Source organism: Gallinula chloropus (genome assembly GCF_964237585.1).
Source record: "Gallinula chloropus genome assembly, chromosome: 1".
Taxonomy (NCBI): domain Eukaryota; kingdom Metazoa; phylum Chordata; class Aves; order Gruiformes; family Rallidae; genus Gallinula; species Gallinula chloropus.
The window spans coordinates 109983982-110008092 of NC_140085.1; positions in this window are offsets into that span (position 1 = coordinate 109983982).

The following is a 24111-nucleotide window of genomic DNA, read 5'->3' on the forward strand; positions in this document are numbered from 1 at the left end:
AAGTATGTGTGTCTAGGGGATGGGGGGGAAGGACAGTTCAAAGCTTTCCCTGTGGAGCATAACAAGGGCCTGCTTGCCTACCCTGAGAGCTAATGACATCTGGTACATGAAGTGGTCTTCAGAAAATGCTTACTAAAACTTGTGCCAGTGTGGTTTATCTACAGAACTTCAGGAAAACAAGGGGATATGTTTCAACATACAGGATTTCTTTGTAGTACGCTTTTACCTCTAAGCTAGTAGCAACAGAGGAAGATTATTTGAGGCAGAGAGTGCTGAGCTAAGCAGGATTGTGTAGTGAATGTTTGTAACAGACAACAGATTTGTGGGTTTCCTAATGAGGATACCCTGTGACAGAATAAGAGTTTAACTGATAATCAGGCTACAGCAGTGAGTAGATCTGATTATTAGGTGTTTCTATGTATATCCTCAAGTGTTACTGAGGACCACATGGTGACTTCTTCTTGAGTAAGATGTTGCTGTCATGACCCTCTGAATCAGTCAGATGAGAAGAGGCAGGAGAGAGTTTCTGAACACAGATAAGCTGTTAAGAAAGAGCTAAGACTCCTGAGTGTAGTTTCTGAAAACAAGTGATATAGGAAAAAAGAAGCTACTTGAATTTTTTTAGAAAAAAAATGGAAACCATATAGAAAAGAGGGACTTTGTCTAAAAAGCAGTGATGGCACCAGTGATAAAAAATAGTAATTATAAGGTCTGAAAGACAATACATGAGCACACAGTATCTAGGGAATGTATAAGTCCTCTTCAACATATTCATAAATTATTTGGAACAGTGATGAACTCTTAAGTGAAAAAACTTAGATCATACAAAATTATATAGTACAATAAAACCAAACTCCAACTTTGAGGAGCTCCAGAATGATTTGACTATCCTGATATCTTAATGAGTAAAAAATGACAGGTGAAATTCCAGGCAGGTGAAATTAAGGGCAGATAGGTAACCCTAGTTGCTACATCGTTGAGAAACTCTGTATTAACCTTCATCACTCAAGGAAAGAGGTCTCAGTGCCATTAAAATATGAATGCAGTGCTCAGAGGCTGTCAAAAAGCATAAAGAATTTTCTGCAATGGATGAAAGGGAAAAACAAGGAGCACTGCTATAAATTAATGCATATATCTTTGTGATCCTCTTAAATTTTGGATGCTATGTTCCAATCCCCACATCTCAAAGTTAATATAATGATTTGTAAAAGAAAAGGGATAGGAAGATTACCAGAGGTATGGAAGAGCTATAATAGAGACTGTGAATAGCGAATAAAGATACATAGAAGTAGTAGCAATTAGTTTGGGTAAAGATCTGAGGGGGCATATTTAAATAACTATATTCAAAATCATGAGAGAAATTATGGAGAAAGATTATTCATGATTTATTATAAAGCAAGAAGTGGAAAGTATCAAATGAAATTACGAGAGGTTTTAAAAGGAACAAAAGGAAGTGCTGCTTCAAACCATGCTTAATTAAGCTGAGGAATTCTGTGCCAAAGGATGCTGTGGATGCCAAAGTATAAATTGGTTTAAAAGCAATTAGGGAAATTCATGGAAGAAAAGACCTTCTATACTTATTAAACACACAGATGAGGATAAAACCATTGACTAATGAAGTATCTAAACCACAGGATTATATTTTATTGCATCAGGGAAATACCTGAACTTAGATGGATTTTAGCCTCTGAACAAAGCAACGGGAATTTCTGATAAATCTATTTTCTTAAAAAGTTTGACCTTGCTAATGGTGGGGTCTCATGGAGCAAGGTACTGATACTCTTTCATAGAACCACCATCTAGAGGCTGAGAATGCAATGACGGTGTGATAACCCAGATTCCAGTGAGGGAGACTAACTTCCTGCTTGTCTGCTGGAAGGACAAGATAGCTGGGCAGAAGCAATCCAGGAGACTTCTGACTGCATGGATGACAACTTCCTAATAGAAGTTGATCAAGGAGCAATCAACAGAAGTGAAGTTGATCAATAGAAGTGATCTAGGAGTAAAGACATGGGAAGTACTCTGCTGGAATTTGTTTAGCAATGTGGTGGTTAGGGGCAGCAGCCTTGGCTGCAGTGAATATGAAGTGATGAAGGTCAGGATCCTGTAAGGATGAAACAAAGCAAAAAGCAGGATTAAAACCTTGGCCTTCAAGAGAACAGACTTGGGCCTGTTCAGGATGTGCTTAGGTGGATACCATGAGATTTGGTCCTGAAGAGAAGGGCATTAAGAAAGCTGGTTGATTTTCCATGGCCACATACTCCACTCTCAAGAGTGTCCTGAAAGCCCGGCAAAGGTATGAGGAGGCCTTCAAGAATAAACAAATAGATCCTAACAAAACTCAATATATAAATAAAGCATACAAGAGCCAGAATTGGTTTCAGGTGACACAAAAGTATGGAGACACTGTGTTGGTGTGGAGGAACAGGGCTAGAAAAGCAAAAAATCATCTGAAGTTCAGTCTTGCAAGGGAGATGAAGGTTAACAAGAAGAGCTTCCATACAGGTATATCAGCAAACAAAAGGAAGGCTAAAGAAAATAAGGACACACTGCTGAATGGGGCAGGGGAGCTGGTGACAGAGCACTTGGAAAATGGCAAAGGCACTTAATGACATCTTAAGGTTGGTCTTTTTTTGCAGGTTAGCCCTCAAGAATTCTATGTACAAGACCCTTGGGAAAGTTGCTCTTGATACAGAAGGATGATATTAAGCATACTGATGTACATACATCCCTGGCGACTGACAGGATGTATCCACCAAATGCTGAGGGAACTGTCCAATGCCATTGTGAAACCATCCTGGATTATCTTGAAATGGATGCAGTGGTTAGGGAAGGTTCCTGAGGACTGGAAGGAGCTAAATGCTGCTTCTCTTTTCAGAACAGTTCAAGAGGAGGATCTGAGGTAGTATAGGTTGGCCAGCCTCACCTTGATCTCTGGGAGGGTGATGGAGAAGATTATTCTGTACACCATTTTCAGAGATAATGAAGGACAAGAAGGTAGTAGTCAGCATTGATTATTTACATAGGGGAAATTATGGCTGAACAGCCCAATAAACTTCTACAATGACTTCCTTGGTGGATGAGGAGAGAAACTTGGACATTGAGTATCTTGAATTCAGCAATGGTTTCAGGACTATTGCCTGTGATATCATACTTGATAAACTGGTAGAGTATAGACTAAGTTAAACGGGTGGTGAAGTGGAAGTGAAAGCTGGCTGGACTGCTTGAATGAAAGGGTTGTGATTATTTGCACAAAGCCCAGCTGTAAGCCTGTCCTTAGCAGTGTCCTCCAGTGGTCAAAACTGGTTCTAATATTGCTTAATATCCTCAATGATGAGCTGAATGATGGGACAGAGACCACCCTCAGTAAGTTTGCAGTTATCCACAAATTGTGAGTAATGCTATACAGACCTACCAGGTGATCACGCAGCCCTCCAGAACTCCCTTGAGAGGCTGGTTAAATGGGTTGACTCATTTGCCATGAAGTTCAAGTCCTGCACCTGTAGAAGAATAATCAGAAACCCAATTGCAGGCTGTATCCCTCCCTTCTGGAAACCCACTTGGCATTGTGGTGCATACTGTCCTGACCATGAGCCAAAAAGTGTCCCCATATGGCAAAGCAAGCTATCAGTCTAGTGGGATACATCAGGCCTAGAATAATCTAATTCAGGTGCTTGTAGTGGGGAGAGAAGGAAAAGCAACAAAAACCCCTCACAAAGGAAACACATGTCAATAAAACTGCTTCCCTAAATGTATTTCCTTTCTGCACCCTGTAAAATGCCATGTCAAAGCATCTAGGTGTGAATACCACTTGAATTCATGAGTTCTGACTTTCTTTCTCCTTGAAGTCAGCATGGGTCACTGCTAACAATATTCCCCAGCCTCTACATTTGCCTTGTAACATTTGCACCTGTGTTATTAATGGAGGAGTATACTTCATACCCCATTTTAATAGAGCCCTCTGTTGGACGTTTATGAATGCAACAATCGCTGCATTAAAACTTATTTGCTTCTGTAAAATAGTCCTCCTTCAGGACCATATTTTTACTTTGTATCCTGAAGGACTGTCTGATTTTCATTAATATTCATATTCTCATTTTATCACCATGGCCTCTTAATTGATAATTAGGTCCCATATTTCGTGGCCTAAAGCATACCCTGAGCAGTTTTTCTACACGGTTCTTTAACCTAGATTGAAAGACACATTGTCTATATTCCATTTTCTACTTTCCACAAGATCAATATTAATCTGTCTTTCCTTCCCCAGTTGGTCACCTCCACCTGATGGGCTGTGGTGACTAACTTTTGCTTTGTGACAAATTCTCTTTTATCCCTCCTGGGAAGAACTTTACTTGTCCTGGCAGTGAAATCTGGAGAGGGGCCCAATCTCATTTGCTTGATTGAAAGTGTAAATCTCTATGAGTGAAAGGACATGTTTTACTCAGAAATAGGTGGAGGATTAATTTTCAGAGTCTTTCACTGGAACATGCATTTCAGAAACATAAGCTTGACAAACAAACAAGAACTAAATCTCAGGGAGGAGCTGAAATGATGTTTGGAGAATCAAACATAATGCAGTCATGCATCATCTGTGGTTGCCATGGGAACCAGCTTTGGGATCCTGTCAGCAGGATTCTTCAAAATGATCAAAGGAGACACCACTAGTGTCTGCCAGTTAAGCCACCTACTGCTGTAGAGATCAATTTCTTGCTCCTTTTCTCAATGGTAGTCAATATATTAGTTTTCTAAGAGAAAGGGAAATATCATCAGAAAATCATCACCTCTGCAAGGTGGCTGTGATGCTATCTGTCCCAGCCAGCAGCACCTACAACGCCATCTGAGCAGCACTGGGTGAACAGATACAGCACTTGCTCTGCAAAGCTTTCAGTTCTGAAAGTATTCAGGTTGTGTGCCTAACAAGGACGTATGGTGTTAAGCAATGTCATTGGTATCATGTGCCAATAATGTATAATCTTTTAACTGTACATATGAACTTCCGTATTTAAAATTCCATCTGCTTAGAATTTAAAAAGATAATTATTTGGAATGTTCTTAGCTTTTTTTTGATGTTAACTATGCCTGGGGTAGTTAGCTGTGTTTGAACTAAGTTTGTCTGCCCTCTTGCTACCATCCAGTGACCTGTTCTGCTGTTCTCTTAATTTCCATCCCTCATTCAGCTTCCCATAACCCTTTCTCACTAACCTGCTCATCAAGCACTGCTCTCAATGACACTTCTCCTCCCCACTCTTCCCACTTTTTCTCTGCTTTTCTCTCTGTTCACAGGTTTTCTTTTTCCAGTAATCTTCTGATATTTTTTTTCCTCTCATTTTCTTTGCTTTCTATTAACATGTCTTGAGAGTGAGAGTGAAGAATGGAATGCAAAGAGGATGAAGGGAAGGTGAAGAGAAGGGCTGCATGCTTTTCAGGCTGGTCACTGGACTGCAAAACACTTAAGCAGAGTTTTGTACTGACTAAATTTGAAATATTTTACAATCTTAGGTATGGAAAAAGTGACATGGAAACATGGATTGCTTTTGAGAACAGGACAGTGCGGTACAAAAAAAAATGTTTATTTTTGGTACAAGCCCTTTTGTGAAATTCTTTCTACTGATCAGAAAAAGAATAGCTTGAACTTAGTGTCCTCTTTCTCTTAAGAGAACTTAGAGGTATGTCTTTAGTTTTAATGGAGCAATTAATTTTTTATAAATCACTTACATAACCTGAAGGTATCCTAGGATGACTTTCTAGCCTGCTGGTCAGGACATTAAGTGCTCTCCTATGGGAAGATATCCCTCCTGGTGTGAATATTTTAATTATCTTTACTAAGTGAAGCAGTGACAATGAGCAATTGAGATGTCTAGCCACCCCTTCACTTTTCTTATCTTCTCTGATAATGTGCTTAAAATGGTCTTCTGAAAGAAGTAACATCAGCTGTCCTCAAGCAGTGGAGAGATTAGCCCTGATTTTCCACTTCTATGTGAGTGTTCAAACATTTGATCTGTTGAATAACCCTGTCTCTACCTTTTTCTGGCAGTTGCATGAAGCTAGTCCTGGAATAATGGGTTTAGGATGACTTGACAAATTCTTGTCTAGTCTCAAACTGCGTATGAAAGCAAGATTTGCTCTGAAGTTTTGTGATTCCTGAAACACACTTTTTTGGGAAAAGTTACAACTGAAAATAAGAGAGAAAAAGAAACAAACCAAACAAAACAGAAGCATAAATTGTAGCTGGCCCACTTAGTACAAGTTTCTCTCTTTCATTTCTCCCATCTGTATCTACTATTTCTTCCTGGGAATGAAGGGGTGGGAACTGAAATTTATCTTCACTTACTTTTAGCCACCTTTTCTGCACTTGGACTGTGTAATAGCACTGGGAGCATGAACAGTTTGCTCTGAGGAGTCTGAAGCAGACTTACAGAGGATACCTTTTCTCTGATTCCTCTCTTGATCTACTCCTCAAGCAGAGGTTGAGAGGATGAATGGATGTTCTGGACTTTACTATTCAGGATTCCAGAGGCTGCCCTAAATGGACCCTAATGTCAGCTTTCATCTTCCAATTTCTGCAAGAGGAATGAATTTTAATGAGCTGTTCAGAGCAAGGTGTTACTTTCTGTAGCTCCTGGATGAGCTCCATGACAGATTGCACCTCCACATAGCTGAAGCAATTTCTTCCCCCCAGAACAAATAATGTTGTATATAGATTGATGTTAGCATCATGATTATACTTTAGACATTTGTAGAATAGCTGATGTCTCTGTTGGCAGAGTGTGCTTAATCATAACAAGCACTGAAATGGATGCTTATATTTTAAGAAAATCTCAGCAGAACCTTTTCTGTTTCCTAGGCAGGACCTTAGAGGAGTTACATGTCTCTTAAATTACTACAGCTGAACAACTATTTTCTGCAGCCACCATCTGATAGAAATTGCATTATTTTGACTAAAAAAGCAATATTTTCCTTAGGGAAATACAAAATATGATGGTGGGACGCATTAGGAATCTGTTGGAGTGAAACCCTCATAAGAATTTATTTGAGATACTGGACATAGTTTTTCAAGCAAACATGCACACAAGTGATGACCTTATGCAGGAATAAGGAGAAAGAGAGGAAATCAGAAAAATTGAAGAAGTTGTTTTACAAGGCGAGGCAGCAAGCATGCCTTATTTATCCTAAGTAAAGCATGACCAATATATATGATACTTCTCTTTAACTAAGGAAGGGAGAATAACAACATAAGATAAGAGCAATAACTACTTTGGATACATTTAAAGTGGAAATTCTGTCACTGAAGATCTGGAATAAATGTCTCAAAAAGATATTGGAGGTGTTAAAGAAGGTGACTACCTTAAGGCAGGTTTGGATGTTAGCTACAAAAAGGAAGAACATAACCAAATGTAGTCTATCCAGGGTGTCAAATGTACTTTATTTAAAATAGATTGAGACCTCCCAGGAGGCAATATAGTTGAAATAGAGGATAAAAATATAACAAAGTAAAATAAAATATTTTGTAATATGTAAAATGTGTAGTCTAAAATGAAAGCCTTAATGCATCACCATTTTAAAATCAGATATTTCTCAAACTTTACTGTTATTCAGAATTATAGATTTATAATATATAAATACATAATTATCTATATATTAACATACATATCTATCCATTTATTCCAATAACTGATGGAAACCAATATGAAGTATCAGTGTTTCCCGTGAAGCAGAAAATCCAATTTCCTCTAGACTGTAACAATTGCACAGTATTTATGTGACTTGGGCATCAAAATTACCTTGAAGTTATTCTCCTCTCAGCTGCTAATAATTAGCTACAGGACTTTCTTACCAGGAATGATGCTGATCTGTAACTTTCAAAATTTATCAGAGGACCCTTATAAAGTTGAAACTAACAGTTCAAATTTTCTGACATTTTCTGACATTTTGTCAGGTCTGTAATTTACTATAGATATTTATGTATGTAGATTGCATTAAATTTTGTCAATATGGCATCACCCTAAGAATTTTTCGGTCACCAGGCAGAAGATGAAAAGAATAAGTTAGGAGCTGTAGCCTGAAGGTTTGGACTATACTTAAAATAAAAACAGCAGAATCAGTAATTTAATGTGTGCTTACTTAGTATTTGGTAATCAGCTGGCATGTCTCTTGTCAATATATGGTTTGATTGTTATCATTTGTATTTTTAAAAAATCTTTTTTCATTAAACAGTCCTAATCAGATAACTGTTAAATTTAAGACTTTCTCCATTGATCCCAGCCTTTCTAACTTTTTCTGCAGATGAAAATTCATAGTTTCATAATTTCAACTTGTCTATGTCATAATTAAATTGTGTATGAGAATGTCATAATGCTGCATTACCCAGTCATCTTTCTAGGGAATAGAATTGAAAATTCTAATACATGTTCATTAATATTATCCTCTTCTTGCTTTGTTAGGATAAGTAAAATTCTTACTTGCTTCAATGGCTGTAACTCTGGCTGTAACTTGGTACAGCTGAGCTTCATCTGTTTTCAGGAAGACTTCGTACTTGCTACTATTATAATTATTGTCAACATTTCTGGTTGATCAATGGTTGGGTCTTCGGTCATAAATGAACTATTTATGGGGCAGTAAAATGCCACTGAAATGTAAACTTGTAACAGAAATTATTGCGATGTACCTTGGGAAGTAATGGACTGGAAGAGTATGGAGGTAAGAGAGATAAAGTGGAGTCAATATCACCACTCTCATGGTTGGAGCAAAATACACTAGTCTTTTGCTTGAGGAGCAGCAATTCAACAACTAAAGAACAGAAAAAGAGGGCAATAATCCAGAGGCAACAAATAATAACTCCTTTATGAGATGGATAAATGTGTATGTCTTTCCCTTAGTTTGTGTCAATCTCAATTCTCAGCCCAGGTCTGAAATCTGTAGAAATAACTATAAGGGACCACAATAGTTCATGGAGTACTCTCTGGTGATGTTATTTATGGAAGTTGAACTTTCTGGATACCTCTCCAAAATACCAACTATACAAAAGGAATAATCGATTCTGCTCTTGTGTGTTATAAACTGCATACTTGGATGGTAAAAGATGCAAACATGTACAGGGACAAAGATCTAACAGTACAGCAGTATCATGAATACTGTTTTAAAAAATGTCAGTAGTTATTTGAGATTATGATCCAACAAGTTTAGGAGGCATAGAAATTAAACATTAGTAGATAATTGTCTTTTCATGGAGATAATTATTTTGTATCTCTCACAGGAGCAGTGAACTTAAAATTTAGAAAAGACAAAGCATTTTTCAATGGAGTATTTCTATTTCAAAATGCACACACATCTGCATGCGCACACACACTTATCTATATTATATCATAGATATTATGACTTCTGCTGCCAATGACGAAAGGTAGAATATTTGTATATTGTGAAAACTTTATAGAAGTGTTCATGACATGATTATGGCAAAATACTGGATAGGACGTTGACTTTTTTTTCTCCCAGGTATTTTTTTGGTTTTGTGGGTTTTTTGTTTTTTTTTGGTGGGTTTTTTTTTTTTTAAATTTACTCAAAATCAGAATCAAAGCAAAAGATGTAAATGCATGACATGACCTGAAACAGGAGTCTTGCCCATTCTTTTAGGTGGAGTCGTGAAGCTGGGATGTTAACTCATCAACAGCTGCTATTGGTATGATCTACTTTGGGAATACCTAACACTGAGATGAGACACGTAGCCACATAACCACAGCCAGGGGATTGAGATGGAATAAGTCAGGACTTGAGCATAACTGCTTGTGCCATGTAGCACTGCACGGTTCACAAGCTGCACAAATTAAGTTTCAGGCCACTCACAAAAGCCTAGCATTTAGCCTGTTCCATGTAATATCATCAGAGAAATTGTTTCTTGCCTGTGTGCACTTACGCTCAAGCAAAATATGCGATACAAAACATGTAATACATTTTGTGGTTACTGGAGAAAGGAAAAAAAGAGAAGCCAGGTAAGTGAACTGTCAGTCAGAGGCAGCAAGATCTGTCTGTTATTACTTTTGTTACTGATACCGCTACATCTGCCACGTTGCTCTTATTCTCTGTGCTCACTCAAGTGTAAGGGCACTTTAAAATGAAAATAGGAATCTAGACTGCATGTTAAAAACTGCATATTTATGTGCCTGTTTGTGTTTGCCTCTTCTGTCCCCTGTTGCTCTTTCTTCCTTGCAAGCATTTCTCTGCGTATTTTTAATATGCAAGTTTTGGGGAAAGCATTGACAGAGTTTGCTATTGCCCTGCTTCAGAAAAGCAATGGTTATAGCTCGGAGCTCAGTAATTTTCATTGCATCCTGTTGAAGATGTTTAATTAACATGAATCAAAATAAACAGCAAAGCAAGTATATGATGTTTTATCTGCCTAGATGTGTGCATGCGCTGCAGCTTTTCCTACACTGAAGCCATATGGGCAGACTTACTAAAATAAGCATAAAAATGAAAAAGTACAGGTGACTACTTGCAGCATGTTGTGGGTTTTTTTTTTTCTCAAAAAGATCAGGTTTGTAGAAAACTCTGAATTATGATGAATTGTTTTGTTCTTAGCACTATACAGGTACCAGCCATTTGTTGTTACTTTTGACCAAAAAGCTTTTATTTTGATGAAAATGGCACATTGCCTTATATAAGTCTGTCCTGCATTGAAAGGTGCAGGGCAGCTGGGAAGTAAAAGCATTCTAGAGGTTGAACTCTTGAACTAACTGAGCTCAGGAGAGGGTCCCAACTACCTCACCTGTATCGCCTCTGGTATATTAGTTAGCCATGTCCCACCAGGTAGGCAAAACTGTGCTTTCTTTGCTGTTTGTTTTCCCCTTTGTGAACCAACTAGATGCTGTCATCTTGGGCTCTTTAGTGTTTAGATTATCACAGTTTTGTAATATCACTGTATCATAATAAAGCATGAGTGTTTTGTTCTTCTAATCTCTCTTGCTCGTTCCTGTTTTCATTGTATCTGTGACAGGAGCTGATCCATTACAATCAATATCGCCTAGGAACATGTGTTCATCGTAGCACGGCGGTTTCCTTACAGATTTTATTTCACTTCTATAATGAATGAATAAATTCCCTCTCTGCTGTGTTTTTTAATTCTTCATGCTGAAAACTCAAGCTGATTTACACTATGCTCCTTTAGGTGATTTTTGTGTGGGCTTGCTTCTACGATCAGTGACACTGCTAGAGATGATACCGCAGATGAAGGTTAGGTGGCTGCCATGCTTTGTCAGCTAGTCCGTGCTGCCAGCATGTAGACTGAGGTTGAATCATAGCAGACATTTCCCCATAATTTTGATGATTTCCGTAACTGGGAGTGGTTCATTGTGGTTTTGGGTGACTTGGGTTCACTGAGGCGGATAAGAGAGCTTTGAGGTATGCTTGGCTGAGCCTGAAGCTCCCCCAGTACTAAAAAAAAACCCCTTTGTTAATCTGAGTTAGCATAATCTTTGTAACCCTGCTTCAGAATTTACACACCATTTCCATCTGAGACTTTATCTGAATTGTTAAAGGCCAAACACTTGATTTGCTCCCCCTCCTGTTCCCCAATGCATTTAGCAATCTTCTTCATAAAAACACAGGGGTTTTCTCAACACTGGTCTTTAAGGTCCTCACAATTTCCCATGAAACAAGAGACAGATATTTTTCTGGCCTTGACCGAACTGCTTCTAGGCAGTGAAGAATCATTCTGTCTGGAAAGATCTCATTTCATGGCTGAGAGAAACCCTTCTAAAAGTTATACCATCTGTACAATACTCTTACTTTAAACTCTCCAAAATATAGATTTAGACCTTTTTAATTTTGTAAGGATAACACAGGGGAAACTATTCTATGTTTCTGTCTTATTCAAAATCAGCTTGGGTGTTTGGAAGAGATCTGTTGAAATTAGGAATGCAATTGACAAAAGCAAACATTTGTAATACCAATTGTCCTGCATGCACCAGAAAAGGTTATGCAGCAAATGCCCTGGGTTTGTTTGGGTTTTTTTAATGACCTATATCATCTGTTTTACCACATGTTAAACTACCATTTTGGGATCTCATTAAGTAGTTATTTGTACCCGTGGCCATAATAGAAAAACCCGAGAATATGAATGATCAAATTTATCACTAGTCTCCTACATGCATTTGTTGTCCACATGCTTGGGCTACTTCATGCTTGTTGTTGGACGCCTGATTATAAATGGAAGTTGCACTGCAGTAGACAAATATTAACAAGGTTATTACTCCAGAAATGAGAATGGGAAGAGTAATATGGTTGAGTTGGCAAAAATGTACTCAGAGATTTTTCTCTTTTCAGTTAAGATTTGTGGTAACTAAGTAAAGAAGCTCATGAGGAGAGGATAGTGTAAAGGAACAGAGAATAAGAAAAATGTGTTTCATCAAAATGCCCGCATCAATCCTACTGTAGTTCTTTGTTAGCCTACTGATCATGTATTAGTAAGACTATTTACACGCATTATTTGACTAAAGATCCCTTTTCTTGCTTTCTTATATGCAGTTATTTTCACTGGAAGCAAAATGACAGCTGTTGAACCCATAAATTAGCGGGAGAGAGATAAAGGTGCATTTCAAGTTTTTTCCTAAATAAGTCATGTTAACTTTAGATGAAAGAGAAGGGAGAGAAAAATCCTGATAAAATTGTAGAGGAAGATTTGTGGATGACAAGAAAAACGTCATAAGGCTGTGTTTGGATAGTTATTTGTGCTAATTTGAATGTAATACTGGTTTTCTGAAACGGTTTTCTAGTTTGGCTTATTTATTTGTTTATTTATTTATTTATTCTGAATCACATTTAAAATAATAAATTTCTGGGATGCATTTAAATAATAAATTTAATTTTATATTTTTCAATGCAATGGACTTCTGCCCAAGTCAGTGTCTTCCAATAAATAGCAATAGATTCTATTTTAAGGTGTTAGAATAATTTTGTCTTACCAAGTAGGATTATAAATTTCAAGGGATGTAATATTCCATAACCAATTACTCTTTATTAGTTGTCTCTGTGTGAAAGAGTTTTTAGATGGAGTGCAGTGTAAATATTAGCTTAAAAAATGAAATAAGGTGATATGATCAGAATAATAAAAACTCATAGCATAAAAAGCATCAGAACAAGATAATTATAGTGTCATTTTTAGTAATTTAGAGTAAACAATAAGTTATTATTTAATGTGCTTCAGAAATTGGATTGTGCATCGTGAAAGAAATATATAGTCATCAAAATAGAAAACCAGAGTGAAAGAAAATAGATAAAAATACATATACGTAGGCATACTTCATTGGGAATTTAATCATGCTGTGTTTGTATAAGCTAACTTAATATTGTACCTTATTTAAAAGGAAAGAAGAGTTCTAGTCAATAGAAAAGGTCTATGACCCTTCTGCTTGAAAAAAAAAACAGAAGTGGTGTTAACAACTTGTGTTCTGTAACAAAAGCATTATTCCACTCATGGGCTGAGGATGATGTGGGTAAACCTGTGAAGCATAAGGGGCTGACCATCACGTGGTACATGTTTTCAGATATCTTAAACATTTAGTCATTTAGTTAAAAATCTTACCCAGCATACACAAAACATTTTTTTTAAGCCTGACAATGTCCCACATCCTTGCAAATTTATGGAAAGCAATCAGCAGCGTGCCCACCTGTGTGCTCAGGCTTTGGTGACTCAGCATCACTGCGCGTTGGAATGGTGAGGCACATCCGTGTTGGAGGGACTTATGAATCTATTCAGCTAAAGCTTGAGGTTCATGCAATTGAGTTTGTCTGAATGAAACATCAGGGATGATAATCTACGATACTTTGCAGCCCAGCGTAAATATTTGACTTCTGGGCAGGGATGAGATTGTCTTTGTGTATGCATAAGCAGAGGAAATCGTGTTCCTGTAAGCATTTTAAATTTATGTTTAGGAAGGACTTTTTTGTGTGTGTTTTAATGTATTTAATTTAGGTTTCCTACTTTGCTGTTGAAAATGGTATCTTACACGGTAAAAAACAAATAAAAAACAATAGAAAATTCCTACATTCCACAGATTTCCCTTTAGCAGGAAATAGACACATTAAAAGGTGTCACTGTTAATACAAGAGCAGTACATAACTTCCATCTGGAAGTTTCACAGTTGAGACAATAAAATGTAAATGACAAAATAACGTTAGAAAATACTCTTCTAGGGCTTTGGGGAATCCTTTAGCATAGGCTTAAACTTACAGATCTTTGGTTTCTAAGCAAAATTGGCCAAATTGCAAAAGAATAAAAATTGTCTTGTTGATTTGTGCAACAAATTTGTTGCAACAGATACATAGCATAATCATATTGCAGGGATTTGTGTACATGGAGTGAAGTGTGATAATATTTTAATGCCCTGGTAGATATTATGGTTAAAAAATTAATTATATTAAATACAGGATGTCATTCAAATCTTATCTCAAAAGAAAAGAAGCAAACTGTAATACTTAAATTGTTTTATAATAAAAAATTAAAATTTTTTTTTGAAAGTTTTCTTTTTTTTTACCGGAAGGATGCTTATGGTTTATTAAATAAATGTATGGGATTTTATTTCTGTTATGAACATTTTTTCATAAATGAACTTCTCATTCTCCAAGGAAAACTCTTAGCAATAGAAATGTCTTGAACAGTTAAATTTCGAAGTCTTATTTTTCACAACAAAAAAATATAAGTGACATATTACCCACTGCACTACTGTTTTTAACACAGACCCGTGCATCTTCATAAATGAAGTTTGGGACTAAGGTACAGATAAGAGGAGGACTATGATCAGTAATGCCATCTGTTTACACAGTACACTATCCTCTTCTTACTTTAAAGTCTGATGGATTTTCAGCAGTCTCATGTACAAGATGTTTTAAAAAATGTCATGTGGATCATTTTAACATATTCCAAACTGCACATTCAATTAAAATTAAACTGAAGCAATGAAGTCACAGCTGCTCTGCTGACTGAAATAAAAACTAGAAAATTACTGAGCTAGGGTTGTTCACGTTTAGAGGATGCGTGTATAAGCAGAAGAATCCTATCTGCTGTCTTTGAATGTTCATACATCTTTTGTTCATCTGCAGACCACAGTGAATACTAATCTTGAAACCAGTAATTCTCGTTTCAAATACATTCTTCATAGTTCTGAAGAGGTACGAATTTAAAAAGAGAGGGAATAAATTTCTGTCAGCTATATGAACCTCCAAGTTCATGAATTCCATTAAAACAACACAATGCATATAAATGAATCTATTTTAAAGGGTCTCCAGTTTTGTGTATGGATTTTTTTTGGTTTATGCTTCATGTGAGATTAAAAACAAATAAGGTAATATGGTAATATTTTCATGTGTCTAAGCAAAGCTATATCCTAGTTATCTATTTCAAAACTGACCAAGGCCTAAATCATTAAATACTGTTTACACGTCAATTGGTGATTTATGTAAGCAGGTATTCAGAGATATTTAGGCATTTAATATCTGATAAATTGCCTTTACATGACTGGTATTAATAAGGACTTGTTCTCTGTTAATTTGCTGTGTAGGTATATAATCCCTACTATATAATGCAGTGATATTATTTCAGCTAGTTATCTTGGGTAATGAAGTCATAACAGTATAGATTTGAATGTGTGCCTTTAAAAACAGAGGAAATATTGTCCTATTCCCAGATACTGCATTTCCAATATTTTTATTATTAGCCTATTTTTTTAGTGGTTTGGTTGCACAAGGAAGAGAGCTGTGCCCAGGAAGATGATCACTCTTCTTCCTCCTGCTGCGAAGATGGGAGAGACTCTACTGGTGGGTGTGTGTATGTGTGTGCTCTGGTGCTCTAGCAGAGTAGCTGAGATATGAGCTCTCTAAATAATGCTCTTTTGAGGAGCATGATGGTAGCAGTACCAGTGGCACTTGCAATGCCTGGTTACAAGGCCTTACAGGCTGGCATTTTTCCATCCAGGTAATTGGCTAAATTGGTTATTATCTGCAAATTTTTTTTTTAATTTTTTTTTTTTTTGAGTACAGATCCTCTCAAAACCCTGATTTTTAAGTCTCTCATAGGAATCCAGCCACTGTGTTGCACTTTCTCATATCGTCATTAGTGAGATGTTATCAGATACTAAATATGAAAGGTAAGTAGTTTGTCAGCTCACCACAAGTGAGGAAAAATATGATTGTGATAATGCAAATACCTCTTCTCACTTCCTATTACCCTAGTTTATAGACGTAGTAAATTATTTGGAGAGAGTGTTAACCTCCCCATACCACACGTTTGAAATCTGCCAGTTGCATCATTGGATATCAGCAGTCAATTTTTCACACTTAAGCTGATTGAAACACATTGACACCTGTGCACCTTCTTTTTTCCTTTTTTTTTTGAACACCTTGCATGTATAAATAACTTGCAGAGTAAAAGGCAATTCTCAGTAACACTGAACTCCAGGCTTGTCAATTAATTTTGGCATCCCTGGGGAATGTTCTAAAGTCTTTCAGCCTAAATCTTTGTAGTAAAGCTCTGTGTCAGCCAGAGTGTTCATGACAGACTCTGCACAGCTAATAGGCAAGAACCTGTGTCTTCTGACTGCACTAGCTGTGGGCATTAGATGTGAAGGACGTAAAACAGAACTCATATTAAAATACACTGTGTGCCATACTGTGGTACATAAAAGTTCTACTCTGGAACCAGGACCTCATGGTCATGAGGACTTCAGGTACACAAAAGCAAATAGCCTGCAGTGGCTTTGAGGGTTATGCCTAGCTTCTTCATAGTGGCATGTAAGAGGGAATAGTGATGTTGGTTTGGTTTTTCAGCTCCCACCTCTGTGGGCATAGCCAGCGTTAGAACACTGTTTCTCTTCCCTCTACAGAGCTCTCAGCCCAAGTCAATCATGCCTCAGTTTGGGATGATGCAGTCAGTAGTGATGAGCCTCTGGCTTGGAAAAACCTGTGCCATGTTTGTATTACACTGTATGCCTTTCTGACAGTTGTTTGTAGTCTTCTGTGTCTTTATCATGTTAATGATTTAATTTACAGGCAGTTCTGCAACTCATCATATTCTTCTGTCTCCCTGATTAATTTTTATTTTCACAAAAATCATGTCATTTCCATCCTTGTAAAACCAAACATTTTAAATCCCGTTTACAAAGAACATAGATGGTTTGATTTAATCTATTTTTTCACTATCAACTTATATGATACTCCAACCATGTCCAATAACCAGTTCAAAGACAAGGTAAGGGTGGCAGCTATTATTTAATTTCCCTATATTCAAGCTAAAGTTCAGGGTGAAACCTGTTGCTTAATTTTGTGTCAATTCTTACTGCACGTAGAATGAGAACTCAGAGTTTTTCATTCCCCCCACTCCACACGTTTTTCTACACTGAAACAATTTTGTGAAAGAGATTTTGAAATTTTTTAAGAACATTCTTATATGTTACTATTACCTGTTGGAGTAAGTATGCATCTTTTTAGCAGTATCTAGACTTTATACTATTTTGGCCTATAACTTTGCAGTGAACTGGTTGTCCTCTGCTGGCAAGTGTTTTTCATTCTTTTTGTTTTCATGGTACTGATGATAAACTTCAATTTCTGTACCTGCAGAAACTAGCAAATATTGTTAAGACTTTTACTAGTAATTTTGTATCCGTCTTCTCTTTTTCCCCACTTTTGTCCTTTAACACATTTTTACGTAATATATTAACTTTTTTGGAAAATTTGAGTGTCTTTGTTGCTGCAACCTAACTATATATGCTCATATCCATGGTTGTTTTAAAACCTGGCCTGGTCAGGATCCAACATTTGGAGAAGTTGAAGATTTTGCAAACAGTGGTTCTTTCTATGTTTCTAATATTTTTTCAGCATTTCCAGAAGTTATTGTGCTTCTGTCTTAACCTGGATTAGGATCCCATCCACTAAACTTCAGGACACAGCTTGTGCCTACATGTTTATCCTAAACAACATTTTTAATTCCCTCTGTAATTAGTAAGAAATGTTTTACAAGTCTCTAGAAAAAGATTGTGTTTTCATAACTCTGCCTTCATTGACTATTACACAAGAAGAAATACTCAAACAGTTTAAGTTGGTGTCTTAAATATAGGTACTAGTGTTAGAGGTCGCAATCGCAAACAACTTACCTACACAAAGCAGATAAGCAGGCACTTCTTTTATCCCAACACTGGGAAACATGGGGGATAGCTCCACCAAAGACATGTTCACCCACAGGTACAAAGCACAGTGTATTTATGCAATTTTTTAGCAAAGTCATTGTTTAAATTTGCATAGAATGCTCACTTCTTAATTTGACCTTTGTAATGATTGGCTTTTATCTGCATTTTTATTCTATAAAAATAATTGGTTAACTTTGCTTATTGCTTTAAATACAAAGAGGGGAGGGTGATGATTAGCATATTCATGTTATTTCCTGGAAGTCATTATCATATTCAAGTGTCCCTAACGCATGCGTAGTTACATTGAGCGGGGGTCCACTGGTGGTCATCCATAGTCTTCCTCACTGTGTCTGTGACTGAACTCTATCCTTGAGCATGCTCATTTCGTCTTTGGCTGACCTTCCATAACCACGACCAGTTTCTTCTGTTACCTATTGTTTTGACTCAAGGTCCATAACCAGTACCCATTGTTTTGATTCAGGGTCCACAATGACTTCCTTGGTGATCAAGGCATACAGTGTCCTAGTTACCTATTCCTAAAAGCCTTAACATACTTCGTATTCTCATAGCTGCTATATTTCCCTTAAAACTAAAATCACACTCCAAACTAAAATCAAAATAACCTAGTATTTAGTAGGGTGATTATAACACTAGGGTGAGCACGTTGGATTCCATCTTTACTACACACTCTCACATTTTTATTTTGTGTTTACTTGGCACCTCCGGTTGGTGCTTGGAGGCCTCTCCTTCCAAAAGTTTTGTCTGTCCATGGTGTTTTTTGTATACAGTGATTTCTTCAGTGCTTTGTGTAACACTTTAGTCTTCTGTTTTTCTAGTGGCTTTTTTTGCTTGTTTGTTTTGACTTCTTTATAGTCTTCTTGAAATCACTTTGATACCATTCCTTTGTTCCATTGCCTTTGTTTCTTAAAGGCTTCTGGTAATTTTTCTTATTGGGTTTTGAATTGCTTTCTTCGATAGTATTCATTTGCTCTGCAGTAAAACCTCTGTTACTACAAATTGAAGTCTTGAAATGTTTTCCAGTTGTCAACTCACAGGCCTTCTAACATATTAAAATTTAATTTGGCTTTTTTGGGGGGTTGGGAAAAAACAAAAAAAAAAATATCAGTGTTTTCTTTGTATATTAATGGACTTTTGGAATAGTAATTTCAGTCACTGCTGCTGTTACTTCAGCAGTTGACCCAGTGCTAGTGATGATCAGAATTATGTTACTCATTTTCCCTTTTTATTTCTTTGTTTGATAACTTAATCAGGCACTACTATTTAAGAAGGGATGACCCACAGATATATCTCTCTGCAAAAACTCTGTAGAACATAAAACCTCTGCTGCTCATCTAGAAAGATGAAATAAGGGAGAAGGGAATTTTTCCCCCCTCTATTTTCTGGCCTAAATAAAAAGCTCTCTCAAACACAATTGAAAGGGAATAAAAACCTAAACCTTTCTGGGCTTATATTTAATTCATCTTAGATGAACTTCATACAACTTTTTATACTACTGAGTTGCACATTTAAAAAATCTCATAGTTTGTATAATCCCAGATGAACATATTGCTACTTAATGGGAGAGTTTCAAGATGATTGAAAAGAACAAATTAAGGTGTGTTTTTGCTATTAGTCAACATGCTTTCAACTGTGATAGAAATGAAAGTAGATTAGAGTGCCATGTAAAGCTCTTACGTTTTACATCAGTCATGGGAATGTGTAGATTGTATCCACATATAAACTGACTGAAATAAACACCACAACTATAGTTTTAAACATCTAAGGACTATATTTGTTGAAGTTTATGCATACTAGAAACTGCAGCAAAGATAAATTCTTCAGAAAAACTCTTCTTGAGGAATTATGAAAATGTTTCCCATCTGGTCCATTTCAGAAAGAAATAATTTCAGAAATATTGCCAGATTTGGTTAATCCTGTTTCAAAATAATTTGAATGCCAAGGTATTGATGAAATGAGGAATTTATATAAGGGAAAATAACTAATGGAGATACAGAATACATAAAAATAAACATTTTAAAATCATGAAAGTATTCAATTGTCCAAATTAATTTATTTAGTGAAATTCTGGTAATTTTCCCATTAGGAAGATGAAAAAAAATCTTAGTTATTTTGCAAAACTTTTCATTAATTTCATTGAAGCCATTTTGCACATGTTCTCCCCCTTTCTGACAGAGTCCATTTGTAGCAATATGCTATCAAACCGTAGTATTTTCTTTAGAAAGTCTTTAGAAAAAAAGCAATTCATGACATAGCTATTATTTTATGGTACTTCCTGTACTGTCTGAAGTGATAATGTGATTCAATTTCAAAGCATATTATACATGAGCTGGTGATTGCAGAAAATGTAATTTCTTTTTGATTCGTGAACATAAAAGTATGCGTTTTTCTTATAGCCTTTCACACTCTTCTTTATAGATGTGATAATTTTACTAAATTTTAGTTAAGAATGCTTGGTTGGATATAGCCTTCCATTTTTGAAATAACTTGGAAACGTGTTGTTACGGATAGGCAATCTGCAGAGAACACTGGTGTGTTATGTCAGCGAGGTACCTCAGGGGATGTATCACCTACACTCTTACCAGAGTACATTAACACGAGTCAAACTTGTCAAGGATTATTACCACTGAGCATAATACTACTTACTGGGAAAGAGTCCAAGATGATGAAAACCATAATGAGCATATTATTTGTTAATAGCTGACATGTTTTTAAATGGGAAAAAAAAAAAAAAAAGAGGAGGCATTAAAGAAAGTTCCATTTTAAAGTAATTTATTTAAAGTCAGGACATGGGCATTTATGCCTGTACTGTGTCCATGTACAAACTGCTAAAATATATGAAAAAATAACACTTGTAAGGTTTTACCTTGTAAGCCTTCCCTTCTGAAGACACCTTCAGACAAAACCTTGCTGAAGTCCAAGGTATTTGACTTCTTACAGTGGAGACTAACACCAGGTTCCTATAAATGTAAATCCATGTCCCCAAATTTAGCTTCATATCCTGCACATAACTTCTAAAAAAAAAATAACAATTATGAGTGATTTTAGTACATTTATATAAGGTATAATAACTCTAAGAATGTTGGATTGAACCCTAAGTGGAAATATATTAAAAATAACAGAAACATATACCATATTTAAAATTCAGCTTTTATTGCTCTATGTTTTACATATAATATCTATAGCACAAACTGAAGCAAGATTTTAGGAGAAACTCATTGTTCTGTAAAATACTTCAGTTGCAGTGAAGCAATGCCTTCAGAATCCAGCTGATTCACAAAAACTGAAAACACCGGTGGGTCTGGTTGGTCTCACTGGCAGCAAAATGGGCTTTTCGCATCTTACTTTTATAAATAAATCTTCAAGCAGTGTAAGAAGATACAATAAAAAATATCTTGGCATTACATCAGTACTCCACTGTCACCCTATTCCATCTCCTTCCAGAGATGTGGTCACCTTGGCTTCCTTTCTTCCTTCAGCTCTGAGGACAGTGGGAGCTAGGGATGTATTCAGGGGCTCAGAGGCTGTTGTGGAGTGTGCAGGTGGTGGGAGCTTCTGGGCAGGTGGCAGGAGCCATGCAGAAAAGGGGGCAACTGTGTTAATTTCGTTTTGCTTTGTCCAGCTGCCTGTTTTCAGAAACACTCGGAACTGTAGTGATATTTTAAATTTTATGATATGATCATCTCTGTCACAGCTGCTTTGAAATTGGGCTCAAGAAGTACCGTGGAGAGGAGACCACCAGTGGCTGAATGAATGGCTCAGTTGCAGGAGCCTGTTCTCATGATATGAAATTAATGAGTAGAAAATCATGGTGTTTCGGATCACAGGTATTCCTAGGTATGAAATTCAAATAGAGGCTTCAAGGAAGCGTTCCTCACTCCTGAATGCAGGAGAAAACTTACACAACCTGTGAATTAGATAAACATGGTTATTTATGGAGGCGTAGAAGCTGGATTTACCCACCAACAGGAGGCAGGGGTCTGTGTAACAGAGGAGATTTCCATACGCAGTTTGATGAATTAAGTGTGATTGTGAACTGGTTTCGGCTAGGATAGAGTTAATTTATTTTCTAGCAGCAGATGGAATGCTGTGTTTTGGAGTTAGGATGAGAGCACTGCTGATAACACACTGATGTTTTAGTTGTTGCCAAACAGTCAAGGACTTTTCAGTTGTTCATATTTCCCTTCTAACAAGAAGGGAGGGGACACAGCCAGGATAGATGACCTGAGCTAGCCAAAGTGTGTATTCCATGACAATTATGTCATGCTCAGTATAAAAGGGGGCTGGTGGGGGAAGGAGCTGGCAGCTCCAGGACACATGTTTTTGAAGATGGTCTCATTTTGGGACTGCTCTGAGCTGCATGGCCTGAACTGTGTGGTGAGAAACTGCATTGTGTATTAATATATTTTGCTGTAAAGTCCTGTTATTATATCTATCTTTCTGCTATTCCAGTAAACTATCCTTATCCTAACCACTGAGGTTTTGGTTTCTTGAGTTGTCTGCTCCCTCCCTTTCTCCCTCCCTCAATCCTCACCCCCACTCCTCCCACTTAAAGAACAAGCATCTGTGTGGTGCTCAGCTCGGGCAAAACCACAACACAGGGTTTGTTGTTGGGGTGGGTTTTTGGTGATTAGTTGTTGTTGTTTAGGGGTTTTTTAAATTGTACATTTGATCGTGTACGTGTGCCTAGGCCGGTTTGTAAATGGTGGCAAAACTACTTGCTTGAGTAAGGGGCTATGAGCTACACTATGGAAGAGACTGAACGGGGCTTCGTTAACACAAGGCTTGACAGAAGTGATTTTGGAGACCCTTGGATCCCCACCGGTCACAACAGTACTTTTCTCAGTACTCTAGAAGGAGGTTTCCTATGGTTATGCACCAGTCTGGTGACCTCATCGTTGCTGAAACTAAAATGGTGTCCCTTTTATTGCTGTAGACAACCTATACTAGAGATTGCTGGAATTGCAGCCCTCATGCTTACTGAGGCATCTTTCAGATGTTCATTTTAGAAGTAGTGAAAATAATCATAACTTAAAACAGGGCAGACGTTTATAATTCCTGCTTACCAATTAAAACAGCTGTTGCATTAGTTCTGCTTACAGACATTTAAACAAAAAGCAAGCAAACAAATGCTGCCTTTGCTTTACCAGCTGAGGTTTGTTTGCAAACATTAACACTCAGAAAACCCAGTTGTCTTGCTTAAACTGCCAAATCTACATGTGCTCTTTATTTTTATACAATTCTGGTATTGGTGCTCTCTTTTCAGAATACCCCAAGTTATATACCCAGGTGAAAATTGTTATTTCTGTTACCAGAACAACTGTGGAAAGGATGGAGTTAGCTGCTCCTGATTTAAGTATAATGTGTAACATTAAAAAGCAGTCCATCACCAGGTTGGTAGCTAACCCCACTAGTCAGCCTCTGCATGAATGTGTAGTTGCCGTGTGCCTTTGCTGGAATGTGGAAACTGTGCTTCTAGAGGAGCCAAACACTCTTCCAACAGTGATGCACTGCGGGTGAATATCAATTGTGAGCAAATATTGTGCCCAGGGAGGAGAATCACACTGGATTTATCTCAAATCAGAACCCCGGATTCCCAGCTTTGTGTTGTACAAAGAAGTGTCTTTGCAAAGGATTGACCTGTTTAGGGGAGAGTTGTCTGAAGTTACGAGCGTGTTTTTAAACCTAAGCAGAATATCTGCTCCAGAAGACAACAGGTCTATTGTTAATCCTGTGAGAAGTACTGAGCTATTATGCCTCACAGAAACATCCCCCTTAGCAACATTTCGAAACATCATCTATTAGATTTTTTGTTTAACCAATCAATGGGATAAAAAATTGTATTGAAACAAGCGATGAGGAAAACGATTTTAGCTTCTTGAGGGAAAACCATTAAAGCTAGGGAAAAAGTACATACTGTGTA